Raw genomic sequence first — 14,967 nt, forward strand, 5'->3', positions numbered from 1 at the left:
CAGAATAAGACTCCTTGACGTCTTCCTGTGGGTCTTCTTCAACCTATTGCTAATAGTGAGCATCCTTGGGCACATCTTTCCATGGACTTCATTGTCGAGCTCCCTGTTTCCAATGACAATACTGTTATCCTTATGGTGATTGGCCGTTTTTCTAAAATGTCACATTGCATTCCCTTGAAGAAGTTGCCTACCGCTCAGGAGCTTGCTTCAATTTTTGCCCATGAGGTCTTCCATTTACATGGGTTACCCAAGGAGATAGTGTCGGACCGGGGTAGCCAGCTTGTCTCCAGATTTTGTCGTTCCTTTTGTGCTCAAATGGGGATCCACCTTTCCTTCTCCTCTGCATATCACCCTCAATCCAATGGGGCTGCGGAACGGTCTAATCAAGCTCTGGAATGGTTCCTCCTTTGCTATGTCTCAGATCACCACAATAATTAGTCTAAACTGTTACCTTGGGCAGAGTTTGCTCGTAATAGTGCTATTAATGCTTCCTCTAAGTTATCCCCGTTCATGGCGAATTATGGGTTTCAACCAACTTTGTTGCCCGATTAATTCATGTCTCAGGGTATTCCGGCTTTGGAGGAGCATCTCCAGCAACTCTTTTCCACGTGGGTGCAGATTCAGGATTGCCTTCATCTTTCTATGCAGCACCAAAAGTTCTAGGCTGATCGTAGGCATCTGCCCGCGCCTTCCTACCAGGTTGGTTAGAGAGTTTGGCTGTCCTCCCGCAACTTGAACCTTCGTGTGCCTTCCAATAAACTGGCTCCCGTTATGTTGGTCCTTTTTGAATACTCCGACGGGTCAATCCTGTGGCCTACGCTCTTGACCTTCCTCCTGCAATGCGCATCTCCAATGTTTTTCATGTCTCCCTCTTGAAACCATTGGTTTGTAATCGGTTTACCACTGTGTTGCCTTGTCCCCATCCTATCTTTGTTAACAACCATGAGGAGTATGAGGTCAGCAGCATTATTGACTCTCGTATGTCCAGGGGCCGCGTACAGTATTTGGTTCACTGGAGGGGCTACGGTCCGGAGGAGTGTTCATGGGTTCCCTCCTCTGATATTCATGCTCCCGCTCTCCTCCATGCCTTCCATGCCCGTTTCCCCAATAACTCTTTTGTCCTCCCGCGGGGGAGGGGTCATTAAGGGGAGGGTACTGTCAGGGTTTTTTCCCTGATCTGTTTGCCATGTGCTGCTGGCAGCCATTTTACTCACCTCTCTTGCTGACTCTGGGGCATACTGTGTGATGCTGCTCATTTCCTGCACTTCCTTTAATGACCAGACTGGTGTACATCATCAGTGTGATACAGGATGCAGTCTCAGAATTGTGATGTCATCACTTATTATTTAAAGGGCCTCTGTTCAGTATGCCTTGCCCTTGCGTTGTCTCAAACTGTTTGTGTGAGCTCCTGTGTATTACCTGGCTGTCTGATGTCCCTCCTGGTTCCTGGTCCCTGGCTTGTTCCTGACTCTGCTGTTCTCCTTGTTCCTGATTCCTGCTCGTCTGACTACTCGCTTTGGCTCCTGACTCAGCTCATCTGACTACCAGCTCTGGTTTTGATTCCTGGCTTGTTATTTGTCTTGTGGACTTTTTATTATTCTTTTGCTATTAATAAAGGTGTGATTACTTTTGCACTTCTCGTCTCAGTCTGATTCCTGGCACCCTGACAGTTCCCTAACGGGTCTAATCTCGGCTTTATCAAATATCTGGCGGATGTCACAGAGGTACAGTCTTTTTGTCAAGCCTTGATTAGTATCAGGCCTGTGTTCGAACCAGTTACTCCTTACATGGAGTCTTATTTTAGTTCTCAATGTTCTTCAAAGGGCTCTGTTGGAGCCTTTCCAGTCCTTAGATATTAAGTTGTTATCTTGGAAGGTTTTATTTCTTGTGGATATTTTCTTCAGAACTCTCGGCATTGCAGTATGAGTCTCCTTATCTTATTTTACATGCAGATAAGATAGTTTTGCGTACCAACTTAGGATTTCTTCCAAAGATTGTTTCTGATCGGAACATTAATCAGGAGATTGTTGTGCCCTCCTAATCCTTCTTCTAAGAAGGAAAGACTTTTGCATAATTTGGACATGGTCTGTGCTTTGAAGTTTTATCTGCAGGCGACTAAGGACTTTCGTCAGTCTTCTTCTTTGTGGTTTTCTCTGGAAAACGCAAGGGACAAAAAGCTACGGCTACTTCTGTTTCCTTTTTGTTGGAGAGCATCATACGTTTTGCATATGAGACTGCTGGACAGCAGTCTCCTGAGAGAGTTACAGCTCATTCCACAAGGGCTGTTGCTTCCTCATGGGCATTCAAAAATTAAGCTTCTGTGGAACAGATTTACAAGGCTACAACTTGGTTCTCTCTTCACACTTTTGCTTCTGCTGAGGCAGTTTTTGGGAGAAAGGTTCGTCAAGCAGTGATGCCTTCGATTTAGGTTCCCTGTCTTGTTCCTGCCGCATCATCTGTGTACTCTAGCTTGGGTATTAAATCCCATTAGTAATTAAGATGATCCGTGGACTCATCGTGTCTTAATAGAAGAAAAGAAAATATATGCTTACCTGATAAAAAAAAAAAAAATTGACACGATGAGTCCACGGCCCACCCTGTTTTTATAGACAGTTTGTGGATATGTTTTCTTCCTAACTTCGGTCCAATGACTGGAGTGGGAGGGAAAGGAGGAGCTATTTAACAGCTCTACTGTGGTGCTCTTTGCCTCCTCCTGCTGACCAGGAGGTGAATATCCCATTAGTAATTAAGATGATCCGTGGACTCATCGTGTCAAAAAAGAAATACATTTATCAGGTAAGCATAAATTTTCTTTTTTTATTTTGTGCAATTTAGTGTTTTGTTTTTTTCGTAATTTAGGTAATTGTATTTAATTAATGTAATTGATTTAATTGTAGTGTAAGGTTAGGTGTTAGTGTAAGACAGGTTAGGTTTTATTTTACAGGTACATTTGTATTTATTTTGACTAGGTAGCTAGTAAATAGTTAATAACTATTTACTAACTATTCTACCTAGTTAAAATAAATACAAACTTGCCTGTAAAATAAAATAAACCCTAAGCTAGATGCAATGTAACAGTTATATTGTAGCTAGCTTAGGGTTTATTTTATAGGTAAGTATTTAGTTTTAAATATGAATTATTTAGGTAATAATTGTAAGTTTTATTTAGATTAATTTGAATTATATTTAAGTTAGGGGGTGTTAGGGTTATACTTAGGTTTAGGGGTTAATAAATTTAGTATAGTGACGGCAACATTGGGGGCGGCAGATTAGGCGTTAATAAATGTAGGTAGGTGGCGGCGATGTTAGGGGCAGCAGATTAGGGGTTAATAACTAGTTAATTTAACTAGTGTTTGCGATGCGGGAGTGCAGCGGTTTAGGGGTTAATATGTTTATTATAGTGGCGGCGACATCGGGGGCAGCAGATAAGGGGTTAATAAGTGTAGGTAGGTTGCAGCGACATTGGGGGTGGGAGATTAGGGGTTAATAAGTATAATGTAGATGGTGGCGATGTCTGGGGCGGAAGATTAGGGGTTAATAAGTGTAAGATTAGGGGTGTTTAGACTCAGGGTTCATGTTAGGGTGTTAGGTGTAAACATAAATTTAGTTTCCCCATAGGAATCATTGGGGCTGCGTTACGGAGCTTTACGATGCTTTATTGCAGGTGTTAGGCTTTTTTTCAGCCTGCTCTCCCCATTGATGTCTATGGGGAAATCGTGCACGAGCACGTAAAACCTGCTCACCGCTGACTTAAGCAACGCTGGTATTGGAGTGCGGTATGGAGCTCAATTTTGCTCTACGCTCACTTCTTGCCTAATAACGCCGGGTTTCTGAAAACCTGTAATACCAGCGCTGTAGGTAAGTGAGCGGTGACAATAAAGTGCAAGTTTGCACCGCACCCTTTATAACGCAAAACTCGTAATCTACCGTTAGTTAGAAAATATAAGTCATAGCCAGGAATAATCATTCATACAATAGCTTAAGCTAAGTTTAAAAACACTTTAACCAGGTTAGTATTAAATATAAAGTTGCCAAAGATAATAACTAAAGACTGTTGGGCTGAAGTAAGTAGTAAGAGTATACCAGTTAACTATTATTTAACCATGGTAAGCAAGTTAAAATAAAAAAGCTACTCCTTTTTAACTTGCTTACCATGGTTAAATAATAGTTAACTGATATACTCTTACTACTTACTTCAGCCCAACAGTCTCATTAATTATAAAAATATAAGCTTAATTTAGCCCTCGGATTGTAAGGGCTTAGTTTATTTAATTTTTTAACTGTTGGCTGAAATTTATTATCCATGAGTATCTCTTTGGCAACTTTATATTTAATACTAACCTGGTTAAAGTGTTTTTAAACATAGCTTAAGCTATTGTATGAATGATTATTTCTGGCTGTGACTTATATTTTCTAATAAATATAGTAATGTGTGAATGCAATGGAATAATATTTTTCTAATAAATTCCTTATCAGTCTTGCTGAGTTAATATATACTTCTTATCGTGGAGCTATAGTGAATTGTGTACTTCTTTACAATTAGTCTAGCTAGTTGTTTTGGTCATTCTGTCCCTTATTTTTTAAAAGGCTAAGCTGCGCTGTTCTGGATTGTCCTTATTTTGCCCCTTGTCCCAGTGTGTAAATAACAAGAGAACCAACTCCACTTTCCACAAAATCAGGTGCAGATACTTCTCCAATCCAGCAGGTGTTGCTGATGCTTACAACAGTTTACATTCCGAGTGAAAGCAAGAAATGGTAGTTGCTCCATGCCTTCTACAGCATGGTTGGCATGAAGATGGTGGAGGAGGGTATAATGAGTCTGGTCCATTTTTACTGGGAGCTTCCACTTGGTTTACTAAACACAGAGCTTGAGCAGACACTAGTGGATGCAGAGTGAGGCAACATAGCTCTGGTGATCTTCAAAGTGGTGATCAATGCCTGTCTGCCACTGCTTTACAGGGATCTTCTGTGCCAAGTACAGTGTGTCCGGAGCTTGGGTAGTTCTATACTTATATGTGATAGCCGAGTTTTCCAAATTGCGTAGTCACAGCTTATACCATTGAGTTCCTGGCTACTAACTTTATAATTTGTTATACATGTACTATATATGTAAATGTGTTATCTGGCTTGTAAAGTTGTGTATGTAGCATCTCATTATTCTGACTGTACTCTTAATGTCATTCTGACTACATCTTACACATCCGTCATATATAGTTTTCAATTCATGCAGAGTAGGAAGTGTCATGAGATGCAGGGCACAGCATAGAAGGTACAACACTATTTTATTGCAGAGCATAGAAGTATACAGCTTGTACAATACATCTAACTTGGTAACTGCCACATTGACAATAACGGCCCTAAACCAAGCCCCCATCCGGTGAAGTCACTTCCCACTCTCATCACATCTTGCCCCTTTTCAAAGGACAAAGCATACATTTTTTTTATATATATACATCACATAACAAGGTATACAAGAAGCATACAGAAATAGTTTTGTTTAGTATACAACAAATAACAAGTTAAAGAGAATATATATAAACAACATGAAATACAATCCTGACTTAAACATAGGGGTAGACTACCCTAGTCCACAGTGACCATGGGATTATTCTGCCCATACTTCCGGTCACTGCTCTAACTAGTGCTAATCCCGATATCGGGCTGGAAGTTTCACCACCCTTCCACTTGATGTCATTTTACATAAACTGTCCTCTGATACAGAAGAAGGTGATTGAGAGTCTGCTGGAAGCAGAGAAGTATCCCCGCTGTGATCTTGCTGAGGGGAAGGCACTCCTCTTAAAACAGGGGATCCCACCGGCAGTGGTACTGAGGCATCCAGTCCCAAACTCTCAGGTACTGGCTGAAGATGTCTTCGATTTCGACGTGTGACTGTTCCTCCATCAGTAAGGACTACATAAGACCTTGGTTCTGGAGAGCGTCCAATTACCGTGGCAGGTGTCTTCCATTTCTTCTCATCATCCAGTTTAACTCTGACACTTTGCCCCACATTCAGCTCCTGCAAGGGCTTCACAGAGTGTTTCATGTCGTAGAAGATTCAATAGCCCCTTTTAGCCTCTTCATCCCTCTTAAGGACCTCGTCCCGAGGAACATAGCTAGTTGGCTGGAAGACACCCACAGAGGGTAAAGTGGTGTGAATCTGATGTCCTAGCATCAGCTGTGCCGGGTTAAAACCCGTTGCTTGAATGGGAGTCGCCCTATTCGCCAAGAGGGCTAGATACAGCTCAGAATGCTTCAAAATGAACTTTGTTGTTTGAACTGCCCTTTTAGCCATTCCATTGGCCTGCGGGCAATGTGGACTCAACGTAGAATGGGCGAAATCATATTCACTGCTGAAAGAACTGAACTCCGTGGAAGCAAACTGCATTCCGTTATCACTCACTAACTCCATTGGTATGCCCCACTGGGCAAACAAGCTCTTGAGACGAGTGATAACGGCTAGACTTGTGATCTCATTCAAGGGTGCAATCTCCAAATACCTGGATAGTAGTCAATCAAGACTAGGTACTTTTTCCTGTGCAGTTTGCACAAATCAGCAGCTATTTTCTGCCACGGGCCTGCAGGCAGCGGAGTAGAAATCAAGGGCTCCCTTCTCTGAGGCCGGCGTTCCCGGCATAAGGCACATTTTGACACATGGCTTGCGATGTCAGAACTGATCCCAGGCCACCATACTGCCGTAGCTGCCCTTTGTAAGGTGTTGTGGCTTATGATTACTTACTTGTGCTGTTCCTTTAAGCCTGGCTATTCTCCCCTATTTAAGGCCGCCTCCCAGACATCACATTGCTGGATTATTGCAGACCAACCTCCTAAGGAATTTCCTTGTTGTTACGTCTGACCTATTCTCAGCTCTCACTAACGCTGCCTGCTCCTGTCAGTTTCTCAACTACTGTGCTTCCTGCTGACGTCATCAGCTACAGACGAGAGCGTGGCTCTCACACAGACAAACCTCCTTACCTCAGCTTCTCCTTCTTTGCACCGCACTGAGGTTTTCCAGGTACAAACAAACTCCTCTCCCCTGTGACCAGACCAGAACTACCAGCTGCCTGCTATCTTACTGCGGTCTGTGTGTTTAGTACCTTCCGTGCTGCATGGGAGCTGTGAGTACAATTTACCTTACTGCATATTTCTGTTATATTCTCTCTCTGCCTACCAGACTATTGTGTGTTATCTGCTTATGTTTCCACACACAGTCTGTAGCTTGGGAAAATAGCAAGTCACAGAGTTAACCCTTTAAGCTTTCTGTTGTGGTTAATTCAGTGACACAAATAACTATATTTCAAGTGAATATTATCCTGAGACTTTTGCCTAATACTGGAACTGTTTTGCATTTACTTATTCTTAGAAGGCAAACTCTACTTAATTCTGTTGTTAATTAAACTCAGTTTATTACACCTTTCTCTGCACTTTGTAATGCCCAAGTGGCCATCATGAATCCTGCTTAACATCTCCTGCCGCATGCTAACAGGAATAACAATGCAGTGTTAGGGTTTTTTCCTGACTTGCTTGCCATGTGCTGCTGGCAGCCATTTTACTCACCTCTCTTGCTGACTTTGGTGCATTCTGGGAGATGCTGCTCACTTCCTGTACTTCCTTTTATGGCCAGACTGGTTTACATCATCCATGTGAGACAGGATGCAGTCTCAGAATTGTGATGTCATCACTTATTATTTAAAGGGCCTTTGTTCAGTATGCTTTGCCCTTGCGTTGTCTCAGACCTGTTTGTGAGAGCTCCTGTGTATTACCTGGCTGTCTGACGTCCCTCCTGGTTCCTGATCCCTGGCTTGTTCCTGACTCTGCTATTCTCCTTGTTCCTGATTCCGGCTCGTCTGACTACCAGCTCTAGTTTTGACTCCTGGCTTGTTATTTGACTTGTGGACTTTTTATTATTTTTTGCTATTAATAAAGTTGTGATTATTTTTGCACTTCTCGTCTCATTCTGATTCCTGGCACCCTGACATTATGCAAGGGCCATGAATCCTGATGGTGCTAATAATCCTCCTTTACCTGACATAATTTCCAGGATGGATGAACAGGATCACCGCTTGGATCAATTTGCAATAGCCCTGCAAACCCTGCTGACTCGCACTGCACATTTGGACTTAAGTGTCCCACAAGTTATGGCTGCTCCTGTTTCCACTGCTGCACCTAGTCCTACCAGGAGCTTGTCCGGTTCTGCACCTCTACCTCAGCGATATGGAGGCGATCCTAATCAGTGCAGAGGGTTTTTGAACCAGGTGGGCATTTACTTTGAGATGTTACCTCAGGTGTTTCTCTCTGACAGAGCTAAGGTGGGATTTCTCATCTCGTTACTCTTTGACACAGCTCTTGCCTGGGCTAATCCCTTGTGGGAGACTAATAAACCTGTGATTTCAAATTACCCTGAATTTGTGGCCTCCTTTCGAAAGGAATTTGATGTTCCGGCTTGCTCCTCCTCTGCTGCTAAACGACTCATGTCCATTCAGCAAGGTACAAGATCTGTTGCTCAGTATGCCATTGAGTTCTGTACACTTGCAGCAGAGGTAGGCTGGAACAATGAAGCCCTTGTTGCCGCCTTCTTTCACGGGCTCTCTGATGCGATTAAAGACGAAGTTGCTGCCAGAGATTTACCAGAAGATCTCGAGGCATTGGTGTCTTTTTTCATCCTAATTGACATCAGACTAAGTGAGAGGCCTTCTTTCAAGGAGCGCTTGCGGAAGCCTCCTGTACCGTTGTCTCCTACGTGTTCGTTCCCACCCATGCCTCCCTCTCCTCCCATGCCTCCTGGTCCCGAGTCACCAGGTACTGCTGAGCCGATGCAGTTGGCATTTACAAATCTCTCTGCGGCGGAGAGGGCCTTTAGGAGGAGGGAGGGGCTCTGCCTCTATTGTGGGTTACAGGGCCACCTTTTGAAGTCTTGTCCTACACGGCCGGGAAACGCTCACACCTAAGGTCCTGTTGGGGGCAGACCTTAGGTGGTTTATCCTTGTCCCCGGAACCGCTAAAGGAGAAACCTTTGGTCACGGTTGTCCTTTCCTGGGTGGACTCCTCCATAGTCACCCAGGCTCTTGTTGACTCCGGTGCTGCGGGCTATTTCATTGACAGTGCTTTTGTATCGAAGCACTCCATTCCTGTTTTGCCTCGGTCCATTCCGCTTGCTATTGAGGCCATTGATGGCAGGCCCCTTCAGCCCACACTCGTTACTCATGAAACCGCTCCGTTGTCCATGGCTGTTAGGGCTCTCCAATTTGAAACCCTCCAGTTCCAGGTGATAAACTCTCCGCATTTTCTGGTTGTTCTGGGTTATCCCTGGCTCCAAAAGCACAATCCCAGTCTCGACTGGCGCAGGTCCGAAATTTTGTCATGGTCTCCGAAATGTATTTCCACTTGTCCTCAGAAACCAGTTAAAGTCTTGTGCACTTCTTCAGTATCTCAATTGCCAGAGGAGTACCGAGAGATCCTAGATGTTTTTGACAAGGTGCGTGCTGGTACATTGCCTCCTCACCGGTCTTACGATTGTGCCATAGACCTGCAACCCGGAGCCATTCCTCCTTGGGCCGGGTTTACCCTCTGTCTGTTGCAGAGAATTGTGCTATGGAGGAGTATGTTTTCGATGCTCTGTCGCGGGGGATCATCCGCAAATCCTGCTCTCCTGCAGGGGCTGGCTTCTTCTTTGTGAAGAAAAAGGGTGGCGAGTTAAGACCATGCATCGATTATAGGGGTCTTAATCGTCTTACCATTAAGAATGCTTACCCTATTCCGCTCATTACGGAACTCTTTGACCGCCTCAAGGGAGCTACGGTCTTTATTAAGCTTGATTTGAGAGGAGTGTACAATCTCGTTAGGATCAAGGAGGGCCACGAATGGAAAACCGCATTTAACATCAGGAGCGGGCATTATGAGTATCTTGTAATGCCCTTTGGCCTATGTAATGTTCCTGCTGTTTTCCAGGAATTTATTAATGATGTCCTACGAGATATGTTGCAACAGTGTGTTGTGGTGTACTTAGACGACATCCTCATACACTCACCCACAATTGAGGCTCATCGTTCTGATGTTACACGGGTTCTTCAGAGACTACGTGAGAATAGCCTGTTTTGTAAACTCGAGAAATGTGAGTTCCATCAGACTCAAGTAACCTTCCTAGGTTATGTTATCTCCGTTGCAGGGTTCTCCATGGATCCTGACAAGTTATCTGCAGTGGCCTCGCCCAGTTGGTCTTCGGTCTATTCAACGTTTTTTGGGGTTCGCCAATTACTATAGAAAGTTTATTAAAAACTTTTCTTCCTTGGTCAAACCTATCACAGACATAACCCGTAAAGAGAATGATCCACTCCATTTGTCACCTACTGCCATTAAGGCCTTTGATAGTCTTAAGACTGCCTTTGATGCTGCTCCAGTTCTGGCTCATCCTAACCCTGTCCTGCCTTTCATTCTTGAGGTCGATGCGTCTGAGACTGGAGTAGGTGCTCTCTTGTCTCAACGTCCTACACCTGACGGTTCCTTGCATTCGTGTGGTTTCTTCTCTAAGAAATTGTCTCCAGCGGAGTGCAATTATGAAATTGGCGACAGGGAATTACTGGCCATAATTTTGGCACTCAAGGAATGGAGGCATCTTCTCGAGGGTACTAGCGTGCCAGTGATCATTCTTACTGACCACAAGAATTTAACGTATCTATCTGAAGCAAAATGTTTGTCGCCCCGACAGGCCAGATGGGCGCTATTTTTGTCTCGGTTTAATTATGTGGTCTCCTACCTGCCTGGTAGTAAGAATGTTAGGGCTGATGCCCTCTCTCGACAATTTTCACCTCTGTCCAAGGAGGTGTCTGTACCTACTCCAGTTATACCTCCTGACCATATTTTGGCTACCATAAGTACTAATTTGACTTCTCCCTTGGGGGAGGAGATCCTGGCTGCACAAACCAATGCACCTCCTGAGAAACCTAGTGGTAAGTGTTTTGTTCCTGAGAATCTTCTAACTAAACTTTTGCACACTTACCACTATGCTACAGCCGCAGGTCACCCAGGCAAGAACCAAATGATTTGGTCTGTCACTCGACAATTCTGGTGGCCAGGTCTTCGTTCTGATGTTGCCGCGTATGTTGCCACCTGCTCAGTTTGTGCACAGAGTAAGACTCCTCGACGTCTTCCTGTGGGTCTTCTTCAACCTATTGCTAATGGTGAGCGTCCTTGGACACATCTTTCCATGGACTTCATTGTCGAGCTCCCTGTTTCCAATGACAATACTGTTATCCTTATGGTGGTTGACCGTTTTTCTAAAATGTCACATTGCATTCCCTTGAAAAAGTTGCCTACCGCTCAGGAGCTTGCTCCAATTTTTGCCCGTGAGTTCTTCCGTTTACATGGGTTACCCAAGGAGATAGTGTCGGAACGTGGTAGCCAGTTTGTCTCCAGATTTTGGCGTTCCTTTTGTGCTCAAATGGGGATGCAGCTCTCCTTCTCCTCTGCATATCACCCTTAATCCAATGGGGCTGCGGAACGGTCTAATCAAGCTCTGGAACAGTTCCTCCATTGCTATGTCTCAGATCACCACAATAATTGGTCTTAACTGTTACCTTGGGCAGAGTTTGCTCGTAATAGTGCTATTAATGCTTCCTCCAAGTTATCCCCGTTCATGGCGAATTATGGGTTTCAACCATCCTTGTGGTCCGATTCATTCATGTCTCAGGGTATTCCAGCTTTGGAGGAGCATCTCTGGCAACTCCGTTCCACGTGGGTGCACATTCAGGATTGCCTTCATCATTCTATGCAGTGCCAAAAGTTCCAGGCTGATCGTGGCGTCTGCCTGCACCTTCCTACAAGGTTGGTGAGAGAGTTTGGCTGTCCTCCCGCAACTTGAACCTTCATGTGCCTTCCAATAAACTGGCTCCCAGTTATGTTGGTCCTTTTCGAATACTCCGACGGGTCAATCCTGTGGCCTTCACTCTTGACCTTCCTCCTGCAATGCGCATCTCCAATGTTTTTCATGTCTCCCTCTTGAAACCATTGGTTTGTAATCAGTTTACCACTGTGTTGCCTTGTCCCCGTCCTATCATTGTTGACAACCATGAGGAGTATGAGCTCAGCAGCATTATTGACTCTCGTATGTCCAGGGGCCACGTACAGTATTTGGTTCATTGGAGGGGCTACGGTCCAGAGGAGCGTTCATGGGTTCCCTCCTCTGATGTTCATGCTCCCGCCCTCCTCTGTGCCTTCCATGCCATTTCCCCAATAAGCCTTTTGTCCTCCCGCGGGGGAGGGGTCGTTGAGGGGAGGGTACTGTCAGGGTTTTTTCCTGACTTGTTTGCCATGTGCTGCTGGCAGCCATTTTACTCACCTCTCTTGCTGACTTTGGTGCATTCTGGGAGATGCTGCTCACTTCCTGTACTTCCTTTTATGGCCAGACTGGTTTACATCATCCATGTGAGACAGGATGCAGTCTCAGAATTGTGATGTCATCACTTATTATTTAAAGGGCCTTTGTTCAGTATGCTTTGCCCTTGCGTTGTCTCAGACTTGTTTGTGAGAGCTCCTGTGTATTACCTGGCTGTCTGACGTCCCTCCTGGTTCCTGATCCCTGGCTTGTTCCTGACTCTGCTGTTCTCCTTATTCCTGATTCCGGCTCGTCTGACTACTCGCTTTGGCTCCTAACTCGGCTTGTCTGACTACCAGCTCTAGTTTTGACTCCTGGCTTGTTATTTGACTTGTGGACTTTTTATTATTTTTTGCTATTAATAAAGTTGTGATTATTTTTGCACTTCTCGTCTCAGTCTGATTCCTGGCACCCTGACATGCGGTCCTGGAACAGCACCAACCCATCCAGCTCCGTGAGCTGCGACCTTTCTGACTGGTAAGAACTTAAAGACATCCAGGCTGCCCGGCTCTCGGGCCAACCTTCTTTTATGTACTTAATAACTTCTTGAAGTTCTGTATCTAAATATGTCTCCTTTCTTATTTGCTCTAGCTTCCCTGACGAAATGGATTTGGATGCCAGAACTGAATCTACATACACTTTTACATCTGATTCCATTGAAGATTCTTCAACAGCAGCCAGTGGGAGCCTGGAAAGTGTATCTGCCACTACCAGTTGTTTCCCCGGCACATGCACTGCCTGAACGTTGAACCTGAGCAGCCTCATCAGAAGTCTCTGGCATCTTAGAGGTGTTTTGTCAATATCATAGGAGTTGATTAGAGGGACTAGCGGTTTATGGTCAGTCTCCATACTAAATTTCTTTAAACCCACTAGGTAACGCTGGAAGCGCTAACAGGCCCAAACTGTAGCCAGGCACTCTTTCTCAATTTGGGTGTATTGCAACTCTGCAGCTGTCAGTGTACGGGAACAGTAGGCGATGGGCTGTAGTTTGTTCTCATTCAACTGCAGGAGGACAGACCATAACCCATAACTGCTCGCATCAGCACTAACCACAGTCTTTTTGGAAGGGTCGTAGAACCCCAACACTGGGGCAGTTCCTGTGAAGGTCCCCAGACCCAGGCAACATGTTTCTTTAGCAACTCTGTGATAGGGTGTAGTATTGTGGATAAATCTGGAAGGAACCTGCCCACATAATTCACAATACCCAATATTTGTCTCATCTCATGTACATCAGAAGGACTTTTCATCTGTTCAATAGCAAGGCTTTTATCAGGGTCCGGCTTGATGCTATCCCCATTGATAATACGCCTAAAGTAACATATCTCAGCCTTCCTAAAATGGCATTTCTCTTTATTTAATTTCAGCCCGGACTCTCTAATGGTCTGCAGCACACAGCTCAATCGCTGATCATGTTCATCCAATGTAGACCCATACACCAAAATGTCATCCATGACGACTGCCGTGCCCTTGTGGTCCCTTAGGAGAGAACTCATCTCTCTTTGAAAGATTTCAGGAGTAGAGGATATTCTAAAGGGGAGTCTGCAGAAACAAAACCGACCTACCGGTATAATGAAGGTAGTAAGTTTGCTGCACTTCGGATCTAGAGGAATCTTCCAGAAGCTGCTGGAAACATCCAGTGTAGAGAAGAACTTCGCCCCAGCCAATTTTGGAGCTATGTTTTCAAGTGTCGGCAGCACATATCTCTCTCTCTTTACTGCATCATTCAGCCTTTTCAAGTCTGCGCAGATGCATACCTTCCCGTTTTTCTTCGCAACAGGCAAAATGGGGGCACACCAGTCAGTTGCTTCAACAACCTCTTCAATAACTCCCATATTCTTCATACGCAGAAGTTCCTTCTCCACTTGAGGCATGAGCAGGAACAGTATTCTACGAGTAGTGGTGATGCTGTATGGGACTGCGTCACCTTTAAGTGATATTCGGACTGGGTTGCAATTCAGTACTCCCAATTCACCAAACATGTCTTCTGAAATCTCATTCACTCTGGCTACCAGGCCCAAACCACAGCCTGCTTTTCTGCTCAATAGGTTGTTAACACACTGACACCTAATCACATGTACCCACATGGTGAATTTCCTCTGCTTGTACTCGCAGCTGGCAAGAAATATCAATGCGCAATCGATGCGGCCACCAGGACTATGAACTTTTGTTGTAACTTTCGCCAGCTGAGGCTGTCGAGGCAGTTTTATAAATGCTGCAAGGGACATAACAGTGATGTCTGCTCCTGTGTCAATCTTAAAGGCAACTTTGGCTCCCATTACTGTTAGAGTAACCCACTAATCTTCATCTGAACCAGACCATTCAACAACAGACCCTACAAAGGACACTTCTTGACCCTCCTGGTCACTATTCACCTGCATCCACTTCTGGGCCTATTTGTTGCCCTTGGTCTACCGCTCACACTGTGCCTTTCACTAGCAGTTCTCCTGAACTGCGGCACTTCATCCACAATACTCTCGGACCTCAGATTAGCACTTTGCTTTTTCACCAGTTCACTCTGGCAGGCCATCCTAATAGCCCCATCCAATGTTAAATCAGCCTCCAACTGTAGCTTCAGTGAGACTTCAGCATCTACAATTCCT

The 14,967-nt window shown here is 44.7% G+C and overlaps 1 long non-coding RNA gene across 1 annotated transcript; it reads left to right on the forward strand.

Moving 5' to 3' along the window:
* The first annotated feature begins 7,043 nt into the window (after nt 1–7,043).
* On the forward strand, nt 7,044–13,000 carry LOC128651894 (uncharacterized). Its single transcript, XR_008401211.1, has 3 exons — nt 7,044–7,115; nt 12,765–12,844; nt 12,959–13,000. It is a non-coding gene; the product is annotated as an uncharacterized LOC128651894 (long non-coding RNA).
* Nucleotides 13,001–14,967: the final 1,967 nt, after the last annotated feature.

The sequence above is a fragment of the Bombina bombina genome, chromosome 3, assembly GCF_027579735.1.
Source record: "Bombina bombina isolate aBomBom1 chromosome 3, aBomBom1.pri, whole genome shotgun sequence".
NCBI lineage: Eukaryota > Metazoa > Chordata > Amphibia > Anura > Bombinatoridae > Bombina > Bombina bombina.